The following is a 27,662-nucleotide window of genomic DNA, read 5'->3' as shown; positions in this document are numbered from 1 at the left end:
ATCAATAAGCTGCTCTGCAAGAAGCTTTCCAGAGTTATTCTGACTGGTTTTCATTGGACTCAATTATGTAGGTCACCACTGAAAACAATTATAGGTATTGAAATACTTTCCAAACATCTTGGAAGTTTAGCTGCTGAACATGTGCAATATACTATCTCTGGGTAATGCCCACATTGTCCTTCCATTGTACCTCCCATTAAGCTGAGTCAGTAGGTCACTACTCCCCTTATCAGAAAAATAGATTCATATATAGAAAGTTTGTTGTGATGGCAAGACCATGAAGAAAAAGACTCATTCTTTGAGTTGGAAAAATACATTGGAATATAAATTAGTACAACTATTGAATAAAATTAAGAACATAAAGAGATGCCTTCAGTTTCTGGCAAAGGTTCAGTGTCAGGAATCAGATTTAAATCTGATTTAAATCCTCCTGCCTAAATCTCACTCTCCCCCTTTTCGCTACTCCCAAAGGAAAAAAAATAAAAAATACATGAAATACTGGTTTCCAAGACACTGAAAATCAGGCAGCAAAGGACAGAAGCCTTGAGAGATGAGAAATAAACAAGATGAGTTCTGCCACTGGGCCCAGCTTACTGCTTTCAGAGACTTCCCAGGCTGGGCACCAGGAGAGGGATTTGAGGTCAACTCCTTGGACTGTGAAAATGAAGCTGAATCTTGGTGGAGAGTAAGGCATCTAGAGTTCACAGGACAAAGATCCAGTGATCCTTATTTGCAAAGCAGAAGTAGAGACACAGATGTAGAAAATACATGTTTGGGTATCAAAGGGTAAAGGGGGGCTAGTATTGGAAGATTGGAATTTACGTATATATACTATTGATACTATGTATAAAATAGATACCTAATGAGAATTCAATGTGTAGTATAGGAAACTCTTGACGTTCTGTGGCTACACAAATGGAAAGGAAGTCCTAAAAAGAGGGGATATGTGTATATGTATAGCTGACTCCCTTTGCTGTATGGTAGAAACTAACATAACATCATAAAGCAACTATTCGCCAATAAAAGTAAATAATAAGAAAGAAATATTAAAAAAAAAAAGGTCCAGTGATAAGAGAAAGAGTGAGTGGGGGAGAGAGAAAGAATCCAGGGATATGAAAGGGTTTCACTCAAGTACTCAGCAGAGTAATGATTAGGGTATCGTTATGAGGAAAGTACCTGTGACCAAGGAAAGAAACTTTTAAAAAGATCCTGGAACAATGCCTGGTGCTCATACAGGACAGACACTGTATGATCCCCCCAGACAGACTGGACTACTTGTAGTTCATTGACCATTGGTCAGGAAACTTTTTACAGTGATGGGAATAATTAGCACAAGACTGACCTACCTAAAAAAATCAGGAAAACAAGATCCAAAGGAATCTAACCATTTACAAGTCACTCAACTGTACCCCAGAGTAAAACTCAAGAAGATTTATAAAAATATCAAAATAGCCAGTGTCCAGAAAGGGAAATTTTGATCATGTCTGGCCTCCTACCAAAGAATGACAGTCATGCAAAGAGGCAGGAAAACAACAGATAGGGAGGAAGTCTCCTAATGAATGAATGAATCAATTAATCAACCAAAACTGAACCAGAACCGACACAATATAAAAATCAGCAGAGAAGACTTTAAACAGTTATTGTGACTGTGTGCATATGTCTCAAAAGTTAACTAGAACCGTGGAATATACAGAAATGGCCAAAAATCAAATGTCAGAGATGAAAACTATAACATCCAAGACAATTGAACAGCAGATTAGACATTGCAAAAAAAAAAAAAAAAGCAAAATTAGGGAACACAAAGTCAAGGACAGTTGTTTCCAAAAGGAAACTCATGCCAAAATAGAATAGTTTTAATGAAAACAGTGTCACTTAATGGTAGGGCAACATTAAAAGAAATGATACATAGGTGGTTAATGTTTCTGAAAATACCCAGGGACAAGAAATAGTTTTTGGAGGAACAATGTCAGATAATTCCAATTGTAGTAAAGATTATAAGCCCACCGATCCAGGGAGCCAAATGAACAAAATAAATGAGCACAACAGTATGAAAAAACCATGTCTAGTCACATCATAATTAAAGTGCTCAAAGCCTTTGAAAAAGAATACAATCCCCAAGAGACCAGAGGAAAAAGACCAGTATCTACAGAAGCAAAAATAAAGATATCAGGTTTCTCATCATAAGCATGTAAGTGAGGAACTTCCTTGATGGTGCTTGTTGTGGGTTGGATCCCTGGTTGGGGAGCTAAGATCCCACATGCCTCGTGGCAAAAGAAAAAAAGAAAAGAAACAGAAACAATATTGTAACACATTCAACAACAATTTTAAAAAGAAAGAAGCATAGAAGTAATAAGACAGTGGAGCAACCTCTTTAAAGGACTGAAGCCTAAAAAGTCAAGGTGGAATTCTATCACTACCCACTCCCAAAAGTCTTTCAAAATGAAGGTGAATAATGACCTTTCAGTTCAGTTCAATCACTCAGTCGTGTCCAACTGTTTGTGACCCCATGAATCACAGCACGCCAGGCCTCCCTGTCCATCACCAGCTCCCGGAGTTCACCCAGACTCATGTCCATCGAGTCGGTGATGCCATCCAGCCATCTCATCCTCTGTCATCCCCTTCTCCTCCTGCCCCCAATCCCTCCCAGCATCAGGGTCTTTTCCAATGAGTCAACTCTTCGCATGAGGTGGCCAAAGTACTGGAGTTTCAGCTTTAGCATCATTCCTTCCAAAGAAATCCCAGGGCTGATCTCCTTCAGAATGGACTGGTAGGATCTCCTTGCAGTCCAAGGGACTCTCAAGAGTCTTCTCCAACACCACAGGTCAAAAGCATCAATTCTTCGGTGCTCAGCTTTCTTCGCAGTCCAACTCTTACATCCATACATGACCACTGGAAAAACCATAGCCTTGACTAGATGGACCTTTGTTGGCAAAGTAATGTGTCTGCTTTTGAATATGCTATCTAGGTTGGTCATAACTTTCCTTCCAAGGAAATTTCATGGCTTTACAGACATACAAATGGTGAAAGTCTTCATCACCAACAGACCCACATTTCAAGTAATGTTACAGTAGCCCTCCAGGAAGAACACCACCAGGTGGAAATCTAGATGTACACACAGGGATGAAGGAAAAGAGAGACAGCATCTGCCTGGGAAAAAATACAAGATTTTTAATTTAAATCTCTTTGGAAATATGGGACAAATTTTTAAAAACAACGGTGAGTTATGGGGTTTATAACATGCACAGTGAAGGAGGAACGTGAAGAGATACAGTTGCACTCATTCTCGGAGCTGGAGGATGATTGTAGAAGAGGCTTTTTTGGCCTTTCCCGGAAAGGATGCGAGGAGTAGAAACAACCACTAAGCCTTTGAGTACTTACAGGTGCGCACAGGCAAGGCGTCCCTGTGTAGGTTTCAACCACCAAATCTTTTGCTTAGCAACCAAACGCGCGAACCGATTCCGCCACAGAGATAGGCGTACATCAGGTTCTTCTCATCCCCATGGATGAGCGATCACTCCTTCCACGCCAGGCGGAGCCACCCGCTTTTCCCTGGAGAGCGGCGCCGGATCCAAGCCTCGGACAACAGGAGAAGCCGTGAGCAAGCCGGGCGTCGGGCGATTCAGAAGGCAGAAGTGCAGCCGAGCGTCCTCGCCGCAGAAGCAGCGCCCCGGAGATGCTCCGGGCCTGAGCCGAGGGGGCCCAAGGGAAGCTGAACGCCTGCTGGTCTCGTAATGGTTCTTTCATTTCTTTGCTCCGCCTTCACCCGGCCGTCTGCGCAACCGGCGCTGCCCTCGCTCTGACCGGCCGCAGTTGGTGGGGCAAGAGCTGGAACCAGGGGGTGGGCAAGGTCGGCAAGGGACAAACGCGAAGAGCCAGGAAAGAAGCTGGCGAGGTGGGAACGAAGACAACCAGACTTCCTAGAAAGAGCGTGCCAGATCTGGGGAGGTGAGAATTGGTTTTCGGTTTGGTTTCGTTTTCTCATCCAGTATCAGGATTGATAGGAAGAGAGGGAAAGCAGGCATTGGAGATGCAGGAGAGAAAAAGAATACCTACAGTTTCCAAGAATAAAGCAGCGCAGTGATTGGAATCATTTTAAGTCAAATAACACAGATCAAAACTCATTGTTGTAGCTTTGAGTGTGGCGCGCCGTGATCGTATAGTGGTTAGTACTCTGCGTTGTGGCCGCAGCAACCTCGGTTCGAATCCGAGTCACGGCATTAGGTTGCACCTGGCATCTCCTTGTTTTTTTCTTTTCTTAAACGCCGTAATGGTCTACACTGGGTTCTCTGAAATGTGACCGCCAATTCTATCCAAAAAGGAAGTTATTAAGGTGTGTAATCACAGAACAAGATGCACAAATGAACAGCTATTTGATGTGAAATAATTACCAGGATCAAGATGTAGAAAATTTTTATTAGCCAAGTGTGGATGATACACTTTGATACATGGATGAGGCCCTTTGATACATTTTCCGGGTAATGCCTATCCATCCCTTGCTACTCTAATCTATTCTGATGGCCACTCCACAGTTTAAGCTTGTCCTTTCTTCAAACTCACCTAAATGAATATACACATTTTACTATCTAGAGATCATCAAGCAGAAATTCTGAAGTCGAGTTTCCCAGTAGTAAGAAAATCACAGAATTCAGCACCACACGAAGGCAATGGACAAGGCTTTGCCCTGGTTTAAGCCCTTTCAAGATCACGGTATCTCTGCTGCTAGGTACCCCATGAGCCACCATCTTTCTTCAGGGCCACCCTCCTCCCCTCCACCCTTACCAAATCCCTCTCTGCAAAGTAATTCTAGCAAAGATCTCCCAGTCTTCCTGCTCCTCCCCACACAGGCAGAGCACATACGCTCACCCCCCAGACTGACTGCCTTTCAGCAGCTCTTCCAGACCCACACACACCCACAGTCACTGTGCTGTCTCTTCCACTGCTGCCTCTGCAGGCTTGGTCCACACCCCCCCACCCCTCATCTACCACCCCCACTCCCTCTCTCACCTCTTGCCCTACAATGGACATAACATTTGTCCTAACAGGTCTTCTGAGCAAGTGTCCAAGAGAAAAGGGAAAACGTGCCCACTGCCTGGTAGAGACCACAGGGATTCCAAACAGCAGCAACTGGAGAGTCAGGGCATGTAACTGGATCACCCGGAGATGCCCCAGGCCTGAGCATTGATATTCTGGTGTTGATTTTTACAGGAACTGTCTGCTTATGTCACCAATAACAGGTTTTTCCTTGTGGTAGTGAGACAAATTGGAAATTCCAATTACTCAGGGAAATGAATGTGAATTTATAGATTGAAAGAGAATATTTTAAAAATATATTCCACCCTGCTCAACTGACAAGTGAGATGTCAGTGGGGGGAGATGACAAAAACCTGGGAGGGCGGCAGCATCTGCTTTTGCTGGGCCAGTCATTGAATGTGAGACAGTGGCCTCTGGGAACAACTCTAACTTGGGTCTCTGTCTACCAGAGATACTTTGGAGGATCCGTCTGCACCATGGGGATAGATCACAGCACTGCTTTTTCTTTTCCTGGGAAACCTAAGCCAGGGTCTTCCTGGATCACAAAGGTAGATATTTTAATGACCAGGAGTTGTAACAAAATATTCTTGATAATTTTACTCATTAGGGAAATAAACAGTAATACTATAAGGAGATATCATTACACACCCTCCAGCATACTGCTGCTGCTGTTGCTGCTAAGCCACTTCAGTCGTGTCCAACTGTGTGCGACCCCAGAGATGGCAGCCCACCAGGCTCCCCCATCCCTGGGATTCTCCAGGCAAGAACACTGGAGTGGGTTGCCATTGCCTCCTCCAGTGCATGAAAGTGAAAAGTGAAAGTGAAGCTCAGTTGTGTCCAACTCTTCGCGACCCCATGGACTGCAGCCTACCAGGGTCCTCCATCCATGGGATTTTCCAGGCAAGAGTACTGGAGTGGGATGCCATTGCCTTCTCTGCCCTCCAGCATGACTATATTTAAAATAATTCATTTATCAAATGCTGACAAATTTGGAGCAATTGCATCTGTAGTAGTTGGTTTGACATCATTTTGGAAGACTGTTGGCAATTTCTAATAAAGTTAAAGTTAATCTTTGACTTCATGACCCAGCAACTGCGGAACTTCTGTGGATGTACACGTACACAAAAAGTCTGTTATGGAATATTCATCAAAACACTAAGAATATTCATCAAGAACACCAATTAACACCAGAAAATCCCCACCGGAATTACTCCAATAATACCAAAATTAATGTGATATGCATAATAATATGAATGTATTTAGTGAACAAAATTTTGCATGAAATAGAAGTTACCAAAAAATGTACATTCATTCATCTGAATTTCAAGAGCAAGCAACAGTACATTATTGCAAGAGACCTCACAATAATAATTAGCAATCGATCTAGTGTAGGGATTGCCTTGAAATGGGGCTCAAATGACTTTCTAGGATGGTGGGAATCTTCTATAACTTGATTCAGGTGATGACTACATTTGCCCAAAGTCAGCAAACTGCCTATGAACTAAAGGTGTGTACTTTTTACACTATGTAAAATATAGTTCAATGATTTACGGTTTCCATAAAAATCAGTGAATGGTGACTGGAGACAAGTTGTAGGTAGACTGTGAGGACTAGTTTGTATTTATTGTAAAGCCATTAAATCCTTGTTCTCCTTTAGTGTAAATAAAGCCCTCACTGATGTCAGAAATATCTTCACTCTCAGTAAGAGAAAAACAAATACTGTATATGAACACATATATATGGAATCTAGAAAGATGGTACTGAGGAAACTTGAGGGAGGATCAAGAGTGATCAATCAGACATATGTATACCTATGACTGATTCCTGTTGATGTATGGCAGAAACCAACACAATATTGTAAAGCAATTATCCTTCAATTAAAAATAAAAAAAATAAATTTAAAACCAAAGCAAAAAAGAAATAGCTCTACCAGAAAAAGCCAGCAATGACCATGTTATTTTATTAGTGCAAACTATAGACAAGTCTTCTTGAGAGGTGATATTTCAACTTTGAGGCTGTGTTCTGCTTAACAGTGAGACAGGTAATCGTCCTAGGTTTTGCTTTGACCAATAGATTTGTGCACTTTGGGATTTACTCCTCGTCTCACTGTATATCACTGCAAGGCCAGCGGCAAACTCTGCTCTCCCACCACTGCTAAGGGACATAGCTGGTGCTGGAATTAAAAGCAAAGAGTTGGAATAGTACTTAGATGTAAAAAAGAATGAAATAATGCCAACTGCAGCAACATGAATGGACCTAGAGATTGTCACACTAACTGAAGTAAGCCAAAGACAAATTTCATATGATATTGCTTATATGAGGAATATAAGACACAAAACCAAAAATGATACAAACGAACTTATATACAAAACAGATGGCCCTGCAGACTTAGAAAACATTATGGTTACTAAAGGGAAAAAGAGGGAGGGATAAATTAGGAGTTTGGGATTAACATATACACATGCTATATATAAAATAGATAACCAACAAGGACCTACTGTATAGCACAGGGAACTATCCTCAATATTTTGTAGTAATGTACAAGGAAAATGAATCTGAAAAAAAATAGACATGTATGTATGTATAACTGAATCACTTTGTTGTACACCTGAAACTAACAGAACATTGTAAATCAACTATAAGTCAACTAAAAAAAAGAAAAAAGGCAAATGGAAAGACAGGTTATAGACACTACCTTGCTATAGCCTGGATCGGAGCCGAGGTTGCTGCCGCTACAATGCAGCACTTACGCTATACAAGCACAATGCACCACAGACCTGTATGACTGCAGTCCTAACTGCACAGACAGGTCTCCACATAAATGTACCACACTGTTTTTGCTGTTTTGTTCATGCACACTTACAGAAGTTCGTGCTTTTCTCTCTTTGATGTTTTCTCCGATTCTCCCTCCCTATTTTGCTACTTTATAAAAGTAATTTTTCTCTCTCAGGATCTGGTCCCAATCTCCTCACAGGCTTTCTGGGAGGTCTCTTTGTTTCATTCATGCCTTTTTTTTGTTCTCCCTGCTTTTCACTCTTCCTCTTGGGATCTGATCTCTTTCCAGCTGCGGCCACACGGATCTCACCTACTAAACCGCTGCCCAGCGGCGCAGGTGGTTGAGTAAAGGCGTAGCAAACAAGGAGCCATCACTGAGCCCACCGGATGTTCAGCTTCCCTCGGGTCCCCCTCGGCTCAGGCTCGGGGCGTCTCCCGGCGCTGCATCTGAAACGGGAGAGGAGCAAGGAGGGGCGGAGACGCTCGGCTGCCCTTCTGCCTTCGGCATCGCCCGGCTTCCCCACGGGATCCAACGCGCGGAGTGGACTCCTTTTCCATGGTTGTCCGAGGCTTGGAGCAGAAGCTACTGTCATGTGAGAGACAGGTGGCTCCGCCTAGCTTGGTAGTTAGGCTTGCTTTCGGTGAGACTAAAGACCAGTGTCCTCTTGTGTCTCTGTGGCGCAATCGGTGAGCGCGTTCGGCTGTTAACCGAAAGGTTGGTGGTTCGAGCCCACCCAGGGACGCGTGTCACTCTTTTAGAAAGTAAATAATGAACGATTGTTTCTAGTTCGCGCATCCTCTCCCAAACCCACTACCCAACTGCCCTCTGTGTCTTGTACACACACACACATACACACAAGGACATTCCTTCACCCTCTCTGGAGGAAAAAGCAGGTCACTGGGAATCCTGTAATTCATGAAAGAGTAGGCTTATCTTCTTTACCCTGTAAACTCCTTTTACCAATGAAGTTTTCCCACTGTTGTAGTTTCTATTTAACCCCTTCCATGTACTTCTGCGGTTTGGTTCTATGCTTTTCCTCTGACAGTTATCATTCTTGTACACATGAGGACAGGGTAGAATCCTGGAAGAGTAATTACTCTATCGCAGCCTTTACACTGGAGAAGGCAATGGCATCCCACTCCAGTCTCTTGCCTGGAAAATCCCATGGACGGAGGAGCCTGGTAGGCTGAAGTCCATGGGGTCGCCAAGAGTCGGACACGACTGAGCGACTTCACTTTCACTTTTCACTTTCATGCATTGGAGAAGGAAATGGCAACCCACTCCAGTGTTCTTGCCTGGAGAATCCCAGGGACGGGGGAGCCTGGTGGGCTGCCGTCTATGGGGTTGCACAGAGTCGGACACGACTGAAGTGACTTAGCAGCAGCAGCAGCAGCCTTTACATGGTTTTGTATGTGATTCCTTTTTCTTGTCTTTGTTGACTTATTGGTTATAAATATCTTGTTATTTCAGCAATTGTTTTAGGTGTGACAGCATACATACATCTGTAATTCAGTGCAGTCTGCCTTCCAGGGAGGGACACCTCCTCACATTTCTCGCCTGCCCGCCCTTATGCTTTTGTTGTCTGGTATTTTACTTTGCATATGTTATGACCCCCAAATTCAAGGTTGTTACTTTTCCTTAAATTGTTCCGTATTTTTTAAGAGATTTAATTGATAATAAAAAAGCACATATTTTCCCATGCATATGCCATGTCTCTTTTCTTTCATTTCCTTGGTGTCCATCAGGAATTCCATCTGATGTGAGTTCCCTTCCTTCCTGAAGGATTCCTTTAACTTCTCTTGCTGTGTGAATATGCTGGTAATGAAATCTTTCAGCCTGTGTATGTCTATAAATGTCATCATTCAACTTATATTTCAGGTTTTTGTTTTTTTTTTTGGCAGGGAGTAAGCATAGACTGGAGAAGGCAATGGCACCCCACTCCAGTACTCTTGCCTGGAAAATCCCATGGATGGAGAAGCCTGGTTGGGCTGCGGTCCATGGGGTCACACAGAGTCGGACACGACTGAAGTGACTTAGCAGCAGCAGCAGCAGCAAGCATAGACTTCCACCCTGACTTTTTCCACTCTCAGTCCTTTAAAAATGTTGCTTCACTGATTTCTCACTTCCATTTCTTTTGATGAGAAATCTGACACAAACTTTATTTTTGTTTTCAGAATGTGCTGTGTCTTTTCTGTCTGGCTGCATTGTGTGTTTTTTGTTTTGTTTTGTTTTTTCATTTTCAGTGGATTAGAGCAGTTTAATTATAATGGGACTGGGCATGGTTTTCTTCCTGTTTCTTGTGCTCACAGTTCATTTGGCTCTTTTGATTGGTGGGTTCATAACTTTCATTATGATTGGAGTATTTTCTATTGTGTTTCCTCAAGTTTTCTTTCTTCAAAAAATTTCTCCTGGATTTTCAGAGACTCCAACCACTCCTATATTAGGCCTTTTAAAGTTGCTCTACCTTCCAGTGGTGCTATGTTCTTTTTTTTTTTAATTACTGGCATTTCATTTTGGATGTTTTCAGTTGTTCAAGGCTTAGTATTCCCTAACCTTTTCCTACAATGTCTAGTCTGTCGTTGACTCACAGATGTTATAATTTTCATCTCTAAAGTTTGCTTTTATGCCATTTTTGTGTTCCACATTTCTAATGAACTTTTTGATCATATGTAACATAGTCATGGTAGTTGTTTAAAGTCCTCTCTACAGAGTTTTACATCATGTCAATTCTGGCTCAGTTTTGATTGCTTAATTATATTCTTTCTTTTGCATCATATTTTCCTGCCTCTTTGCATGCCTGGCATTTTGTTGTTTGGATGCTGGACAGCATCAAAATTTCCCTTCTGGCTAGTTTTTTGGTATTAGTACTAGTATTCTGGTATTTCTATGAATTACCTTGAGTTTTGTTTTGGGGTACAGTTAAGTGACTTGTAAACAGTTTGATCTCTTTGGATTTTGCTTCATGATTTTTTTGGTAGATCATTCAAGGGCTGACTATTCTAGAGCTGTGGTCTTCTCCAAGGTTCATGAGTTATATCAGAAGTCCAGTCTGACTGGCAACAGTGTGTACAATCGTCTATCCTAGATGAACTTTAAGCACTGTTCTATGATCTTGTTCAAAATTTCTTTTCTTTGTCTGAGGCATTTCTCCACAAGCCTACTCTTGTCAGAACTCTGCTTACTACTTACGGGAGGCTTTTTTGTATCACTGGATCGCTTTCTCATCACTGGACCTTTGTTCTCTGAACCCTGGCTGCCTTGCTCTCCAGCAAAACTCAGCAAAACTCAACAATCCAAAGAGTTGGTCTTGAATCCCCCTTCTCTTGCCCAACCTGGACACTCTCTGAAAGCATTAACATGGGCCAATGGCAGGACTCACCTTATTTCTCATCTCTCAGAGGCCGCTGTCCCCTTTTGCCTGATTTTCTGTTTCTAGAAACTGATATTATATAATTTCCTTTATTTTTCCTTTTGGAGCGAGCAAGAAGGGGAGAGTGAGATCTGATTTCAGGCTGGAGGGTAAATCTGATTTTTTCACTCCACCTTTGTAAGAAGCTGAAGGGATTTTAAGTGTTCTTAGTTTGATTTCAATAGCAGGTGTGCCAATTTGTATTCCCATTTTTCCAACTCCATGAAACAGATTTTTTCTTCATATCTTGTCATCATGACAAACATGAGATATGTCTATAAGATACTCTAACAAGGGAAGTGGTACCCTCCTGATTCAACTAAGTTAGAGGTACAACAAAAGTCCAAGTGGACATCACCCTGCTGCATATGTTCAGCAGCTAAACTTCCAAGATGTTTCTAGAAAGCCTTCCAATAACTCTAATTAATTCGGTGGTGACCTACTTATTCAAGTCCAGAGAAGACTGATCAGAGTGACTCCGAATTGCTTCACACTAAATTTACTGATAAGAGGGGGAAAACATTGGTCTCAGACATTTATTCTTCCCTTTTCTTCATGAATATATTTTTGCCATCTGGATGTGCACATTTAATAACTGGCTGACCTCTTATTTAAGCCTACCTTAACATGCCAATCACTGTCTCTATGTGATTCCTTGACAGTGTTTGGCTGTTTCTGCAAAAATTATCCCATTTGAGACAATTGTTGGGACCAATAGGATTCTGCACCTGACAATCCATCTTGTGCAGACCTGGTACCAAGAGTTATTAGTCGACCTTCCCTGAGTTCTTCTGTTGAATCTCATGAGCACTCATGAGCTCTTCAGTTCAGTTCAGTTCAGTTCAGTCACTCAGTCGTGTCTGACTCTTTGTGACCCCATGAATTGCAGCACGCCAGGTCTCCCTGTCCATCACCAACTCCTGGAGTTAACTCAGACTCACGTCCATCGAGTCGGTGATGCCATCCAGCCATCTCATCCTCTGTCGTCCCCTTCTCCTCCTGCCCCCAATCCCTCCCAGCATCAGAGTCTTTTCCAAAGAGTCAACTCTTCGCATGAGGTGGCCAAAGTACTGGAGTTTCAGCTTTAGCATCATTCCTTCCAAAGAAATCCCAGGGCTGATCTCCTTCAGAATGGACTGGTAGGATCTCCTTGCAGTCCAAGGGACTCTCAAGAGTCTTCTCCAACACCACAGTTCAAAAGCATCAATTCTTCGGCGCTCAGTTTAGGCTTTTTAGTTCCGCCTCCCCCGGGGAGAGAAATGATGCAGTGTTTGCTATGACCATGAGCTCTTAGGGTCTCACAAAGTAAACCTAACTCTTGGAGATTCTCTCTACTCTCTGTGAGTATCTTTGTCTGTCTGTCATTCTCTGTCCCTCATACTCTAGGTCTCCCCAAATCAACCCAATTTCTTCTCCTTTTCATCTTTCCTTTCACCATTGCACTAGATTGCTTTTAATCACTGAGCACTACTCAGGCAATTATTAGATGCCAGGCCCTGCTGTGGGGGGAGGGGGAGAGAAATGCTGCATTTTGAGTCAACTCAAGGTCTCTGCCCTGGTGAGTCCACATCTGGAGGATCAAAAGGGGACAGTATAGTAGGAGCAGAACTGGTTCCTGGCAGTGTGTTTTTTCCAGGCTAATCTGCTCATCTCGGCCTAGGGTTCTAGCAGTGATGGAGATAAGAGAAGCACAATGAAGATGATAACAGTAAGATGGATGACTTCAGATGTAGAAGGCAGGAAACCAAGAACTAAAAATCTTTTTTTTTTTTTTTAAGTATTATTACATAAACAAGGACTTTAAGGAAACAGCAGGCTTTCAGTGATAGCACCTCACTTCCTGGAGCAGACATTCCATGTGTTCCACAATTCTTACAGTGACATTGATGGACACAGTCACTAACCTCCTTATAAAAGGTACCTGAGCCTCCTCTTAACCTGTTCACATATGGCCATTCTATAATCTAGAAATATAGGAGGCAGCATTGAAGTAAAACAGCGGTTCTCATTTCTATCTCAGTTATACATTATACAGGCAAAGATCACACATCAATCAATTTAATATCAGTCAAAGACTTCAAAGATAAAATAGACCTTAACATCAAAAGTTGATCTGACATAGAGAAATGTATGTTGGAATCATACAGTAAATGATACGCCAAATTGTAAGTAGAATAATTAAGTGACTATGATTTCTAGAATTATAATATCAATCTCTATTTAGCATATATGGTATACTTAATTTACTGGAACACATAGTTTTAAATTTCATAGATATAAATATTTATTGGATTAAAAAAATTTTGATAAACAAGTAAAACCAGTATAGAAAATTTAGGCAGTACAGTGTTATTAGAATTTGGAAGAGAAAATAAACCCAAGACTTGTGCAAACTAGAATACTATGCTACCAATATTTTCCATATTATTACAATATTTGGAAAACAAAGTAGTTTTTAGACCTAAATTACTAAACTGGTGTGATGCATACAAGGAGTCTTCTCTAGAAGTACAACATTTTCTGTATGATCACACATCAATTATTATAATTTTCTATAGTGTTAAAATATTTGAGATTTATCCTTATTATCAACTTGAATTATTATACTAGCATACTAGGCACATACTAATTTGTTTCTATGATAAAGTGAAACTAAACTTTTTGGTTTTTTCTTCTTCAGAATTACATTTCAGTGAGAAATTTCAACAAAAAACTCCTTGGGTGTTATCCACTGGAATTCTCAACCTAGAAGCTGTATCAGTACCTTATTTTGGGGAGGGACAGAGTGGAATGAACACAGACACAGTGGAATCAATACAAACTACAAATCAGAATGCCAGCAAAAAGGAATCAAACCCAGTCTGTGGTGGTGAAAGCCCCAAATCCTAGCCACTAGACCACCAGGGAACCTCACAAAGTGTCTTATTTAGCATCTCCACGTAAAAACTAAAGTAAATATTATATTCCATAGATGCTGAGAGCAGAAAAGGGGGCGATTCCCAGCGGCCCAGGGCTGAACAAAGCTGCGCAAGTCTCCCGGCTCCTGCCCGGCTGTTCATTACCCTTCCCCTCTCCTCTCCTGGGCCATATTTTGGGCTCTGGGGCCAGGCTGAAAGGTAACAGGCTGGGTTCCATCCTGGTCTAGCTTTAGCGCTGTGTGCATCAGAGCCAAGGTCAAGCTCTCCTTCTGAACCTCTGCTGTCCTTATGAGTCAGGTGCTGACTGGCTCTCACAGGGTGATGGATGGATCGCTCTACTTCCTGATCTCTGACCTGGCTCAGGTGCCTCTCCTCCTAATGGCACGTGTTTGGGCACCTTTTCATGCCCGGACAGCTCAGTTGAGCGGAGTTCTTTTCTACCAGTCTTTGGCTCCAGCCCCCAGTGAAGAGTCAGTTCGGTTTCTATTGTTCTTTCATGCAAACCAAGGGTGCTGAGGTGGGAAAAAGCCAAGTGTGCTTCAGACGGATGAACTTCTTGGTTTTCAGAGCCATAATATGTGTCAGGGTGTAGAGGAAATGTAGGCGCCAGAGGAGCTGAGGGGATTTCCGGAGGTAAAGGTTTTGTTCTGTGCCCTCCTTGGAGTAGCTGGTTGTGCCCTGGTGTCCACAGTGACTCAGACAAAGGAGGCTTGGTTTGTAGTGCGGAGCAAGCTTTCAGGCTGTCACGGAACTCCTGTTTACTGGGGATGGAAAATGCAGTTGCTTTCGAGGTCTCTCACTCCACGCCGCTGACTTCTTTTTTGCGTTTAAAATGTATAAAACTCTGGGAAAAAGTAAGGTTGTTTCCGCCCGGTTTCGAACCGGGGACCTTTCGCGTGTTAGGCGAACGTGATAACCACTACACTACGGAAACCACACGGCTATATAGTTCTAATGACATACCCAAGAATTCTATGTTTGACCACAAGGGCCATCAGAAATTTTCAAAGGAAGAGGATCCTGGAAGAGGCTATCCCTTAGATAAGGAGACTGTGGCTTCTGAAAGGCTCTGCTTTAGGGCTCCTCGCTTCTCCTGAAGCGAGGCCCCCGGGGATCCCCGACAGTTTTAACCTCGGGATCCTGCAACTAGAGTACAGCTACGCACCGGAAAGGAGGGGTCGCCCTCGCTGACTCCCCAGTTCCCGGAAGCCGAAGGAGCCTGGGGCTTTAGGTGCCTCTCAGACCCAGACCACCTCGATGCCCAGCAACAAGGACACAGCCCCTTACGGGCTGCAGACCCTCGCCTCGGTGGCCTTTTTCACGGCGCCGGCGGTCAGTGGGCTCCGCTTTCGGAAATGATCCATGCTTTAAAGCCACCCGGGAATCCGAAGACCCGCCCTCCCCTCTGTTCTGATGCGCCTGACCCTCGCGCTCTTTCGTCGCAGCCCTTTCGCAACCTCGCTTCTCCAGCGTCATCCCTGGGAAAGGTGATTCCTCAGGTTCCTGCCTCTGTAGCTTATTCTAGTCATCAAGTTTAAGTCCAAGACTTTCGTCACATTTTCACGTTTTAGCAGGAAGCGCAGCAAAGGCTGACGGCTCAGGTCTTTTGTCTGTTTGGAAATACCGAACATGAACGCGGGTCGGGCCTCCCAGCCTGTACTGAGTTTGCTTGCAGTCAGTCTCTGCATAAGGCCGCTGAGGAGCCAGGCTCTGTCCACACAGATCTCGTGGTGATTCATCCCTCACTGTGCTTGAGATTCTGCTTGAAGGACAGCTTTGTTTTCCCTTTTACAATGTCTGAAACGCCTTTTATTTGCCTTTTATAATATTTTCCAACAGGTCTTGGAGCTCGAATTTTAACCTAGGAGGAGAGAGAGATAAAGGCGGTTTTCCGGAAAACAGTTGTCGGGAGGGGTTTTCGTGTTCACCTCACAAGCGGGCAGAGTTTCTTTTTGCTGAAAGACTTTAATGCAAAGTTGTCTGTCTGTCTCTGGTTTCCTTTAGAAGGGTAACAAGTTTGGAGGTGCATGTGCCGTTTTCTCCGGCAGTGGTTTTCTCATTTTCTTGGTGCGGCGGTCACCGCGTTTTCTTCCGGTCAGGGGCTCCTACTCCGGGGAAGGCGCGGGCCGCGTGCGCACCGGCCCCCAGGTCGCGGGGCTCCGCCTGGTTCCGCGTGGACTCCGAGTGCAATCGAGGGTGCGACCGCGCGGCAGCATCCTCACCAGCGCTGGAGCCTGAGTCCCCAAAGAGGCGGACTTCAAAACAGCTTTAGATCAGGACATTTCATGAGCTTTCCCCTGTTTTCCTCCCCTGCAGGTCCTAGTTTTCACCTTCCAAGTCCAGCCAGAGGAACGGATTCGCCAACTTTCTGTCGCCTCCGGCGGCGGCGTTGCCGTCTCACGTCGACTGGACCAGGGGGCGGTGGTCGTTTCCCGGACGGGGTGGAGGGACAACAGGCACCCGAGGGACCACAGACACATGGCTCCCTGCAGCCGCAAGGGAAGGCGCGGGGCTCCTGAGCCTGCGAGGCGAGCGCGCTGAGGGGACCGGGCCCTGCCCCTGCCCATGAGGCCGGGCCCAGAAGAGGGAAGCCGCCCAGCACTGAGCCCAACGGCCACCCAACGCCCCCACCATCCTCATCCGAGCTTCAGGGTGAGGGAGCCGAGCGTTCCACTGATTTCCCGCCTTTATCAGGAAAGTCGTTTACACAAATCCAGAGTCTAGAACAAGAGGGCCTGTGTAGACCAAAGTCCACATGGACCGAGAAGCAAACACGAAGTCCCAACTGTATGTGGGGTCTGAGGAAAGCCTTGCGTCAGATACTACTCTTGGTCTGAGCCCAAGGAAGTTGGTGTCATCCAAGGTGCAGACAGGGCAGGCGCGGCAGATCATGGGGGAAGACCTGGAATCCAGGGTTGGTGAGAGGTAACGCTCTCCTTCTAAACATGTTTCCTTGTCAAGCATGGGCCACTTGGCTCTCAGTGGGTGATGAGCGGGTCCATCTACTCCCTGATCTCTGACCTCCTTCCAATGAACTTCTTGGCCTCTCCTGATAGTGGCACGAGGACCGGTTGCTTTTCCTCAATCCGCAGAGCCTGACGCTCTTCATCCTGCGTCTTTGGCTCCAGCCGGCGGTGTAGAGTTGAATTCGTTCTTTTGTTCTGTGACTCAAATTCGGTGTCTCTCACGTGTGCTGGGGTGAGGGAAAGCCAAGTCTTCACAAGGAATAAACTTCTTGGTTTTCAGAGACATAGTAGGTGCCAGCGGTAGAGACTATTTAGGCCCCAGATGAGAAGGTGCGGGGATTTCAGAAGGTAAAGGCATCCTGAAGTCACTCTTGTCCTGTGCCCTCCTTGGATTCACTGACTATGGCTTGGTCTACAGTGTGACTCAGAGCGGAGAAACCAGGGCTGATTCTAGGGCCGATGGGGCTTTCAGGAGGCAAGGAACTCCTCCCATGTTTCTTGGGCCAAGGAAAATTTAAGAGAACCCACTACTGCCACACCTTCTGCCCCCCTTTTTAGTTTCTTGAATGGGAATGTAAATCTCAGGAAAACAGCAACTGTGTTCCTGCCCGGTTTCGAACCGGGGACCTTTCGCGTGTGAGGCGAACGTGATAACCACTACACTACAGAAACGATGGCTGTGTGGGAGCTTGACTCTATGTCCACCGAAACCTCAAGTCCTACCGGCACTCTCTTGGTCACCAGTCTTTCAAATTGAAGAATGAACCTGGAACCACCAGTCTCAGGCGAGGAGACTGCGGCTCCCAAGAGCCTCTGCTTTAGGGCTCCTTCCCTCCCCCGAAACCGGGCCCCTCGGGCACCCCAGAGTCTGGCTTCCGGATCCCACACCCAGTGCAGAGTCTCCAGTTGTGCTGCTATGCACCTGAGGGCGGGGGTCGCCTCTGTGGACGCTTCAGCTCCAGGAAGCCACAGGAGTGGGGATGGGTGGTTTGGCTTTGTTTGAGACCCGGGTGACCCGGTTGCCCAGCAGTGTAAACGCCGCTCCTCCCGTGCTGTGGACCAGCGCCGGCGCCACCCTGTTCAGTCGGCCTTTTCGGCGCTCTCGGAAATGATCGATGTTTCGAACCCACCCGGGAGCCGGAGGACTTGCTCTTCTCGCCCTCCCTCTGCTTCGAAGCGCCTGACCCGCGGGCTCCTTCCTCGCAAGCCCTTTCCCCGCTGCGCTTCCCCCTACCCTCCCCGCAGAGTCCTGGGGGTGGGACTGTGGGAGCCCCGGTCCTGCAGCTGTGGTGTATGCCAGTCGACTTTTAGAGTCCTGTTGTTTAATCCCATTTTCACGTTTTAGCAGGTATTGTAACAGAGGCTCTGCTTTAGGGCTTTTGGCTCTTTGGCACGGAACATCAACGCAGGCCGATCAAACTTTCTAGGCCTATACTGAATTCAGTTGAAGCTCTGGCCACCAGACTGTTCAAGAACCGCTAGGGGCTCTCGACCTGCCTGAAGATCCTGGAAAAGTCAGTGCAGATTTCAGGTCACAGGATCTCTCCCTCTTTTCTGAGATTATTTTCAAAAGGGCAGTTTAATTTCAACTATTAGAAATTAAACTTCGTTTTATTTGCCTGCTTAATTTTCCTGCTTAGCAGGTCATGAAGTGGGGATTTTAACAATGAGGAAGAGTCAGTTTTCAGAGAAAGGTAGTATCTGAAAAGTTCCCACGTTTTCCACATAGCAAAAGACCATGAGCAGAAAGCATTTCCTTTGTTGAAAGATATTAAGGTTTTTTCCTCTTAAGGAGTTTTTGACATGAAGTTAAAAATAAAAGCTGGTTGAGGGGTATTCTTTTTTCCCCCACCAGTTGATTTTCCTTAAAAAAAAAAAAACAAAAAAACCCCCAGGTATTTATTTATTGATGCTCTGGGTTTTCATTGCTACACTGGGTCTTCGTTGCTGTGCTGGGGCTTTCTCTAGTTGCTGGCAGCCGGGTTACTCTTTCATGCTATGGGCCTGACAGCATGTGGGATCTTTCCAGATTAGGGATCGAACCCATGTCCCCTGCACTGGCAGGTGGATTCTTAACTGCTGGACCACCAGGGAAGTTCCTAGCAGTAGCTTTTCTTCGTATAATAAATTGCCTCAATTATTCAAACTAAAAAAATTCACCCCTTATCCCCCAAGGCAGGAACAGGAACATCCTGTTGTCAAGGTCAGTGTTGTTCTGCTTTGGCTCAAAATGGGACAGGAATTGACTCTGTCAGCCACACCAGAGACTGGAATGACAGTTCCAGGTGAGGCAGATGTCATAATAGCTTAATCAGGAAATTTCCTGATACTTCCCTTCCCTCTTTGGTCTATCTCCCTCTTTCCCCACCCATTCAGAGAACAGGATTCATTCTCTTCCTGCCTTGGAGGACACTTTGGCATCCCTTCTAGACAGGATAAAGGGAGTGGTTGCCCTTTCCCCTATAGGACTGGGAACAGCTAAGGGCACCAAGGGAACCACAGACTCAGTTCTTGGACCCCTGGGCACCTATACCTAAGGGGATCCTGACAAATCCCAAAAAGCACTGCCTGAAGCTTCTCTGCCAGCTGAACAGGGATGTGTGGGGTTCCTGACTCAGAGGAGCAGCCCAAACAGGCCTCAGATGTGTCCCTGAGCTTCCAGGACAGGCCTGGAAAAAAGCTGAAGTTGAGGGTAGAGCCAGGGAATAAGTGCAAAGGACAGGCTAACCCCACCACCTTGAGATTGTCTGGAACCTAAGATCTTGAAGGAGCTGAGGGTCTCATTTAGGTTGGTCTCCACTTTTATCCAATCTCATTTAGAGAACAGGAAAGGGTAGGATTGTGAAGAGCAAGGTCCAGACTTAACAAACAAGAGAACGTGCATTCCTAACTAATTAAATATGGGGCTTGAGTAAAATATTGGCATCAAAAAGAACTCTATGGGGGATTTTTTACTCTAAGCATTGGGAGGATGGGAACAAAGAATTTCAACTAAGGATGCAAATTAAACTAAGGAATTTCAACAATATGGGTGCAAAAGGTTTTTCTCAGGGGAATATCTGAAGTTTTTTTCCCAGGCCTCTATGCCTTGATTAAAAGATATAATAGATTTGAGCAGATAGTTCAGAAAGGAAGATATATTCATGTCCAATAAAGCACATAAAAGTATGCTCTATATGATTAGCTATTAGAGAAATGAATACTGAAACCACAGTGTGAGACCACTATTCCTAGCATGGCTAAAATTAAAAAAACAAAAAAACACTCAATCTTGGCAAAGATGTAAAAAAAAATCACAACTTTCACACAATATTGGTGGGGATATAAACTGATAACAACTGCTTTGGAAAATGCTTTGGTGGGTTTTATGAACTTGAGCATATACCTTGCTTGAGTAATTCTTCACCTAGATATTTTTCCAAGAGAAGGGGAAACAAATATGCACAAAATCTCCTGTGTAAAGAATGTTCAAAGCAACTTTATTCACGACAACCAGGACTGGAAAAACTGGAATGTCCATTATCAGGTGAAGGGTAAGGAAACTTGGTATATCCAAGCAAAGGAATACCACTGAACAACAAAAAAAGGAATGAGTATCTGATATACTCAACAGTATGGATAAAATTTAGAGACATGGTGCAAAGAAGCTGGACACCAAGGAATACATATACTATGCTTCTGTTTGCGTGAAGTTCTAGAAGATGCAAGACTAAAGTGAAAAAAAAAAAAAAGGCCAGTGGTTGTCAGTAAATAATCCAGAGGATAAAGAAGATGATGTTGAGCCTAATGATTTTACGTTATTTTTAAGCTTTGATTTTTTTATTTAAAAATGTATTATTTATTTGTGGGTGGCAGGTCTTAGCTGTGGCACACAGGATCTTTGCTGCATCAAGTGGGCTATTTCCTTGTGACCCATGGGCTCTCTAGTGATGCATGGGCTCCAGAGTGCATGATCTTATTTGCTCTGCAGCATTTAGGATCTTAATTCCCTGACCAAGGACTGAACTTGAGTCTCCTACATTGTAAGGTGTATTCTTAACCACTGGGCCACTGGGAAAGTCCCCCTGAACTTATAAATATTACTTTTATTGACATGTAGTTGAATTACATATTATAGTAGTTTCAAGTGCACAACATAATGATTTAATACTTTTTAAAGACTTTTTTTTTAATGGGGATCATCTTTAAAGCCTTTATTGAATTTGTAACAATATTGCTTCTGTTTTTTATATTTTATTTTTTTGGCCACAAAAAAATGGGATCTTAGCCTCCTGACAGGAGCTATTGAACCTGCACCCCCCTACATTAGAAGGTGAAGTCTCAACCACTGGACCACCAGGGAAGTTCCATGATTCAATATTTTAATAGATTATACTCCACCTAAAACTTTGAATATTGGCTATAATCCCTGTGCTACACAACATATACTTGTAGCTTATTTATTTTATATAGTAGTATATACTTCTTTATTCTCTATCCCTATTTTACTCCTTCTGCCTTCCCTCTCATACCTGGTAACCATTAGTTCATTTTCCAAATATGAAAGTCTGTTTCTGTCATATTCATTCATCTCATTGTTTAGATTCCACATATAAGTGATAATATGCAGTATCTGTCTCATATAGTTCTCTGACTTATTTCTCTAAGTGTAATACCCTTCAGACCCAGGAAATGGCAAAACTTCATTCTTTATTAAGGCTGAGAGCTATTCCATAGTGACGTGTGTATGTGTGTGTATACATTTATCTGTTGAGTGACATGAATTGCTTTTATATCTTGACAATTGTAAAATAATGCTGCTTTGAATATTGAGATGTATGTATATCTTTTAGAACCAGTGTTTTCTTTTTTTTTAATTTTATTTTATTTTTAAACTTTACGTAATTGTATTAGTTTTGCCAAATATCAAAATGAATCCATTACAGGTATACATGTGCTCCCCATCAGTGTTTTCATCTTCTTTGGATTATGCCCAGGAGTGGAATTGCTGGATTATATGGTAGTTCTATTTTCAGTTGAGGAACTTCCACACTGTTTCTACAATAGTTGCATCAGTTTACATTTCCACTAGTAGTGTACAATGGTTCTCTTTTTTCCACCTTCTCAACTACCTTTGTTATTTGTAGACTTTTTGATAATACTCATTCTGACAGGTGTAAGGGTTTTGCTTTGCATATTTTAAACACACTAAGCTCATCCTCTTTCCTCACCAGAAGCCCACTAATATTTTAAATACCTCAACTAGAAAACATGGCTGTGTCGGCACCATTTCATTAATGGAAGCTTCAGACAAGGCTCCTTGAGAGAGCCATTTCACTTTTGAGGGGTGGTTTCTGAGCATGGGCCGTGTCCAAGGTTCCCAGTAGCCTAGCTCAAGGTTTGTTTGTTGCAGATTTTCCTGCTTTGACTGCAAATAAGGGTCACATTTGGTGCTGAGATTAAAAGCAAACTGAAGGATGTGTCACTTCATGTCCAGATAGATGCCAGATGCAGCACTTTTAGATTGGAGCCAGGGTTACTGCAGCCAAAACACAGACTAACTTTGCTGGGAGAATCTGCATTTCCTTTAATATTTTTGATATAAGATATCACAATATCTAGTTGCTTTGTTCTTCAACTTGCTTCCTGACAAGATGTAGTAGGAAGCAAAAATACTATGTGCTGATTTTTCTAAAAATGTTTAGTTTGATCAGAATGTAGGACACTAAACAAGATAATTAGCCTGTCCTCCTCAGAAATTCAATGCCATCAGAAACAACAAAAGCAAAGAAATCAGGAGAAAGTTCCAGGTAATAAGAACCAAAGTGCAATTTAGAAACTTTAATTGGAATGGGGGAGATAGCAGTACCACAACACACACACCTGATTCTAAATCTCTCACTCATATATATACTTAGTACAGATGCATATATTAAATGCATCTATATTTATATACATACCCATGTATATATCTATATGGATATGACATTTTTGAACATTGGTAAAATTTATACCTGAAGCATATATTAGATGATATTATTGAGTTAGTATTAATGTCCTAAGGTTTGACAATTGAATTGTATTGTGATTACATTTCCTGGTATTAGTAAATGATGTCCTTAATACCAGGAAATACATTCTGAAGTATTTGGAGGTGGTCTTTTTATCTGCATTTATTGAAGCAATATGAAAGTGTTGGGGAGGGGGTGAATGCAGAGAGAGAAAAGGAACAAATGAATGTTAATTGTTGTATTTAGATGAACGGAAGAGAGGTTCATTGTATGATTCTTTCAAATTTTCCATAGGTATGAAAAATTTCAAAAAAAATAATTGTGGGGGTGGTGGGGGGGAGGTGGTGGAAATGACTGTAAACACAAGAGGTTGTGAAGAGTTCAGTCCCGGACTAAAAATTGGCCCTCAATGGTCTCTCCCTTTCAAAATGAGGTGACAGTGCTCAAGGCCACCCACATGTATAAGAAAATGTAGGTCATTGGTGTGCTTTAGAAACCTATCTAAAGGATCCTTTCCTGCCACCCAGGATTTGTCCCCCTTACATGAATCAACCTTCTAACCTAGAAAACTGGTAAATTGAATGCTACTTTATACCTTTCAGAGTTTCTGGATGAAATGTCCTGATTTAATGTTTGACAGCGAAGACAGGCAGATGGTTGTTGTTGTTTAGTAGCTCAGTCATGTCCGACTCTTTTGCCACCCCAGAGACTGTCACCTGCCAGGCTTCTTCTCTCCATGGGATTTTCTAGGTAAGAATATTGGAGCGGGTTGCCATTTACTTCTCCAGGGGATCTTCCTGGCCCAGGGATCAAACCCCTATCTCCAGCATCGGCAGGCGGATTCTTTACCACTGAGCTTCCAGTTCTATCCAGGTATGTTAGATCTCTCTCGTGGGTCCTAGACACAGACCTCTAGGATGAAACTTTCGCTAGAGCGTATCAGAAGTACAACAGTGAGCAGTAGTTTCTCAGGATCCTTCTCTGGCAGAGATTCTATCATTGTGGCCTTGGGTCCCCCATCGGGTGGATATGTATGAGACTGTTGCTCTGCTTGCAGATGCCCAACATGGGTGCAGAACTTTTTGCCTGAGTATCTTGGTTCCCAGATGGTGAGACACAGTGAATTTTTCTGTGTAATATTAGGTGCTCAATATCATTTAATTTTAGAATGAGATGATGCATTGAGACTTGGTTTCTATCACTCTGGTTCATAAATGTAGTAGGCACATTAATGTTTGAGTTCTTGCTTTACGTAGAAGAAAGAAAGCTTTATAATTTTGATTATACAAAAAGATGATAGCCAACATGATGTATATGAAATAAACTTTATTCTAGGATTGTTCTAAACCCTCAACCTCCCAGGAAAAGGGACATGTGCTAAAGAGCTAATGAATGGTCTGTAGTAACATTATTCTGACTTATTCTTCACCCAAGTCCTTGCCATTTTCTTCCAGCTGCTGGTGACTCCAGTTATCCACAGGAGGAAGATGGGGAGGAAGAAAGATTAGGGCTTTTCAAGATTATCTGTGAATCTAGGCACTGATGTCCCCTGAGCAGTTGTCATATTTGTAGGCTGAAGGGCTGTGTTTTCTGCAATCGAACTATCTGTTTGGAGTAAAAATCTGAGCTGGGTGAAATCTTGCTCTTCCTTTCAGATTTGGATTTTGATGTTTTGTTATTTTTCTCATCAGTTGGGGAAATGTTTGTGACTATGCTTTGTTGAAATAAAACAGAACTTTTCATAGTTTCAGCATTAGTTTTTACAGAAACAAAAAACAAAAACAGGATTTTCTATCAGATTCTACTTATACCTAACTGAGGTTGCAGTGAGAACTAAAGAGGAAAGAGGCCACGTGCCACCTGAATCCATTACATGGATAAGCTGTGGAGGTCAGCTACAATCTGGAAAGAGAAAGCTGTGCTAGCAGATTAGAGGGAAAGTCCTCTGAAATATACCATAGGAACATAGGACTCCACTGCCCCAAAACACTGAGGGCCTTGCTCAAAGCTGCTGCAGGTGGATTAGTCAGATCCCTATCTCCTTCTCCTCAGCATCAGTTTACTCTCCATTCTACTCTTGTAGAGAAAAATGAAGGCCTTTCATATCTCTCAGGAGAGAGGTGCCTAGCTTTAAGCATGCACATTCAGAAACAGCCTGTTCTGGGAAAGAGAGGCTATTTTGAATGGAAATCTGGCTCCTAACTCCATGTCCTATCCCTTTTAAATAGGAGGGTGGTGTTAAGAGAACAGTCATAGAATGTGAAACCAGGAGAGTGAGCAGACACTATCTGTACATTGTGATTTATAATGAGAAATGTATATTTATTTGGTCTTCATCTCTATTTCTGATTCAGAATGCCTAAAAGCCTTGGAATTTCCTAAGCGGTAGAAGATAAAGGTTATTGTGTTATGTTAATGAAGCAACATTTGGAAGCAAGTAATGATGGGGGCTTGTTGCCAGGAAGGTCCATCTTGCGATTAAAGAGTTGGAACTTCCTGTCCCAGCCCCTGACCTATGGATGGGGAGAGGGGCTGGAGATTGAGTTCAGTCATTATGGCCAATAGTTTCATCAATCAGGCCAGTGTAATGAAGTCTCAAAGGTTTTTAGGGTTGTGACCACATGGAGGTGGTGGGAGAGTGGCTCTCTCTGAGAGGGCATGGAAGCTCCACAACTTTTCCCATGCCCTGCCCTGTGCATCTCATCCATTTGCTGTTCCTGGGTTATATCCTGTATGTAGTTAGAATAGGAAAAAGGAGTCCAAAATGGCAGTGGCTAAAAGACAAGGAAAGGAAAAAAGCCCTCAAAAATGTAACAAAAGAAAATCCGTGGACAGGACTGAGAACTTCAGGTGAAACAAACACGCCCCACTTCTTGGGTAGCCCAATTTACATAGGGCAAGCTCAGCAGGGAGGAGACAAAACTTATAAAAGGAGGAAGCCAAGACAGATTGAGGCCTCTCCTTTGGGGTTGGCCCACCCTCATGCCTCGAGGGTGTATTATTCTTTGCTTGCCAAATAAAACTGAGCTGTACCCAAGCTGTAACACTGGTCCACTGTTTCAAATCTTTTCTGCAGCGAGACAGAACCGAGGAAATTACACACTCCCCTGACATATCCTTTTATAATAAAATGGTAATGTAGTAAGTACAATGTTTTCCTGAGTTCTTGAAAAACAACTCTAGGAAATTATTATTGAGAAGGGGATAGTGATAGCCTCTGATTTTTAGCCAGTCAGTCAGTAGTACAGGTAATATCCTGGGCTTTCAATTGACCTCAGAAATGGGCAAAATGTGAGGCTATATGGCAGTCTTGTAGGACTTAACCTTTAACCTGTGGAATGGGAAATCTCCCTTACCATCTTGGAATAGGTACCAGAACCTATATACATTCAGGTACACTTCCTTTGCCCATGAATAAACAGCAGGTCAAGAGATTAAGAAGTACCTAAAGCCACATGACCTTAAATTGAGAAACCTGAGCCTGGAATTCAGGCTTCAATAATAGGGTGAATTTTGTAACTAAATGGTAGGTTTCCTAGAGCTCATTCCTGGAGCCTGGAGTTTGGAGACCTGTAGAGGGAGCATCTTTCTAGATAGAGAAAACTATGAGAATTATGAATTGTGTAATAGTGTTGGTCTCCACATCTTTTGTTTTGATAGTCAGATGTGGCAAGTAAAGAGAGCAATCTGAAAGTCGTCTCCCTGTGGGTTTTGACCGCTTATCTCTGGACTATGACTCAGGTGATGTGGAAGGCTCTGATTTTCTTCCCTGATGTCTGTGTTTTCATTGTATAGCTGGGCAGTGGATTCCAAGATCTGCCTGTAGAAGTGAGAAGTGCATCCTGATCCAACTAACTGTTTAGTCAAGTTACACACATTTGCTTCAGAGGATGCTCTCTGTAGTTCCTTGTCCTGTGCTTCTGCCTCAGCTCAGAACAAAACCAGGGACTCAAGGGTGGGGACTTGAGTGCGATGGGGCAGAAGCTTAACTTTCACATGGCCCTTTATAAATGTCCAAACACACATACATATTATCACACCTAATGGCTGCAATTAGAAAGGGAGCCTTTCTCATAAAAAAAAAAAAAAAAAGGCTGCTGCTTTGGTGTGGGAAGGGGCTAGGTCACTGTCCCAGCACAAGACTGTGGAATGATGACCACTGTGTGAGTGCAGTCCAAGAGGAGGATGTCAGCACAAGAACCACCATGGGGCCCATGAAAATTAACCAAGACAAAAGGGAGGGCAGAGGGGAGACCCTCGCTCTGCTGCAAGAGGAGCTCAGCAACCTGAGTTCTGCTGAATGACGATCATACAAGAGGAGAGGAGCACAAAGTATATAGTAGTTCTGGATCTCATCTGCTGCAGCCATTCCCCCAGGACGTGGAATGAGGTAGAAGATGGAGAGTCTTTATCAGTAATGGACTGGCCAGGGCCCTTCAGCAAGATCACTGACTTTCACCAGTCTTCTGCCAACTTCCTCTTCTCATCAGAAAACACCAGGTAACCTTCTGGTGCTTAAGAGCCCCTTAGGCTTTCAAACAAAGCGTGGCCCAGGGCTAAGCTCACTCCACA

General features: G+C 43.4%; 4 non-coding genes across 4 annotated transcripts; 2 read left to right on the top strand and 2 right to left on the bottom strand.

Annotated features, from left to right (window-relative positions):
* Positions 1-4,145: 4,145 nt before the first annotated feature.
* TRNAH-GUG (transfer RNA histidin (anticodon GUG)) lies at positions 4,146-4,217 on the top strand. The gene has a single exon. It is a non-coding gene; the product is annotated as a tRNA-His (tRNA).
* Positions 4,218-8,475: 4,258 nt separating this feature from the next.
* Positions 8,476-8,549, top strand: TRNAN-GUU (transfer RNA asparagine (anticodon GUU)). The gene has a single exon. It is a non-coding gene; the product is annotated as a tRNA-Asn (tRNA).
* A 6,446-nt stretch (positions 8,550-14,995) lies between these two features.
* TRNAV-AAC (transfer RNA valine (anticodon AAC)) lies at positions 14,996-15,068 on the bottom strand. Its single transcript has one exon. It is a non-coding gene; the product is annotated as a tRNA-Val (tRNA).
* Positions 15,069-17,699: 2,631 nt separating this feature from the next.
* On the bottom strand, positions 17,700-17,772 carry TRNAV-CAC (transfer RNA valine (anticodon CAC)). The gene has a single exon. It is a non-coding gene; the product is annotated as a tRNA-Val (tRNA).
* Between the last annotated feature and the right edge of the window lie 9,890 nt (positions 17,773-27,662).

The sequence above is a fragment of the Bos taurus genome, chromosome 3 (assembly GCF_002263795.3).
Source record: "Bos taurus isolate L1 Dominette 01449 registration number 42190680 breed Hereford chromosome 3, ARS-UCD2.0, whole genome shotgun sequence".
Classification (NCBI taxonomy): domain Eukaryota; kingdom Metazoa; phylum Chordata; class Mammalia; order Artiodactyla; family Bovidae; genus Bos; species Bos taurus.
The sequence above is the reverse complement of the archived record's forward strand: the minus strand, read 5'-3'. Positions and strand labels throughout refer to the sequence as shown.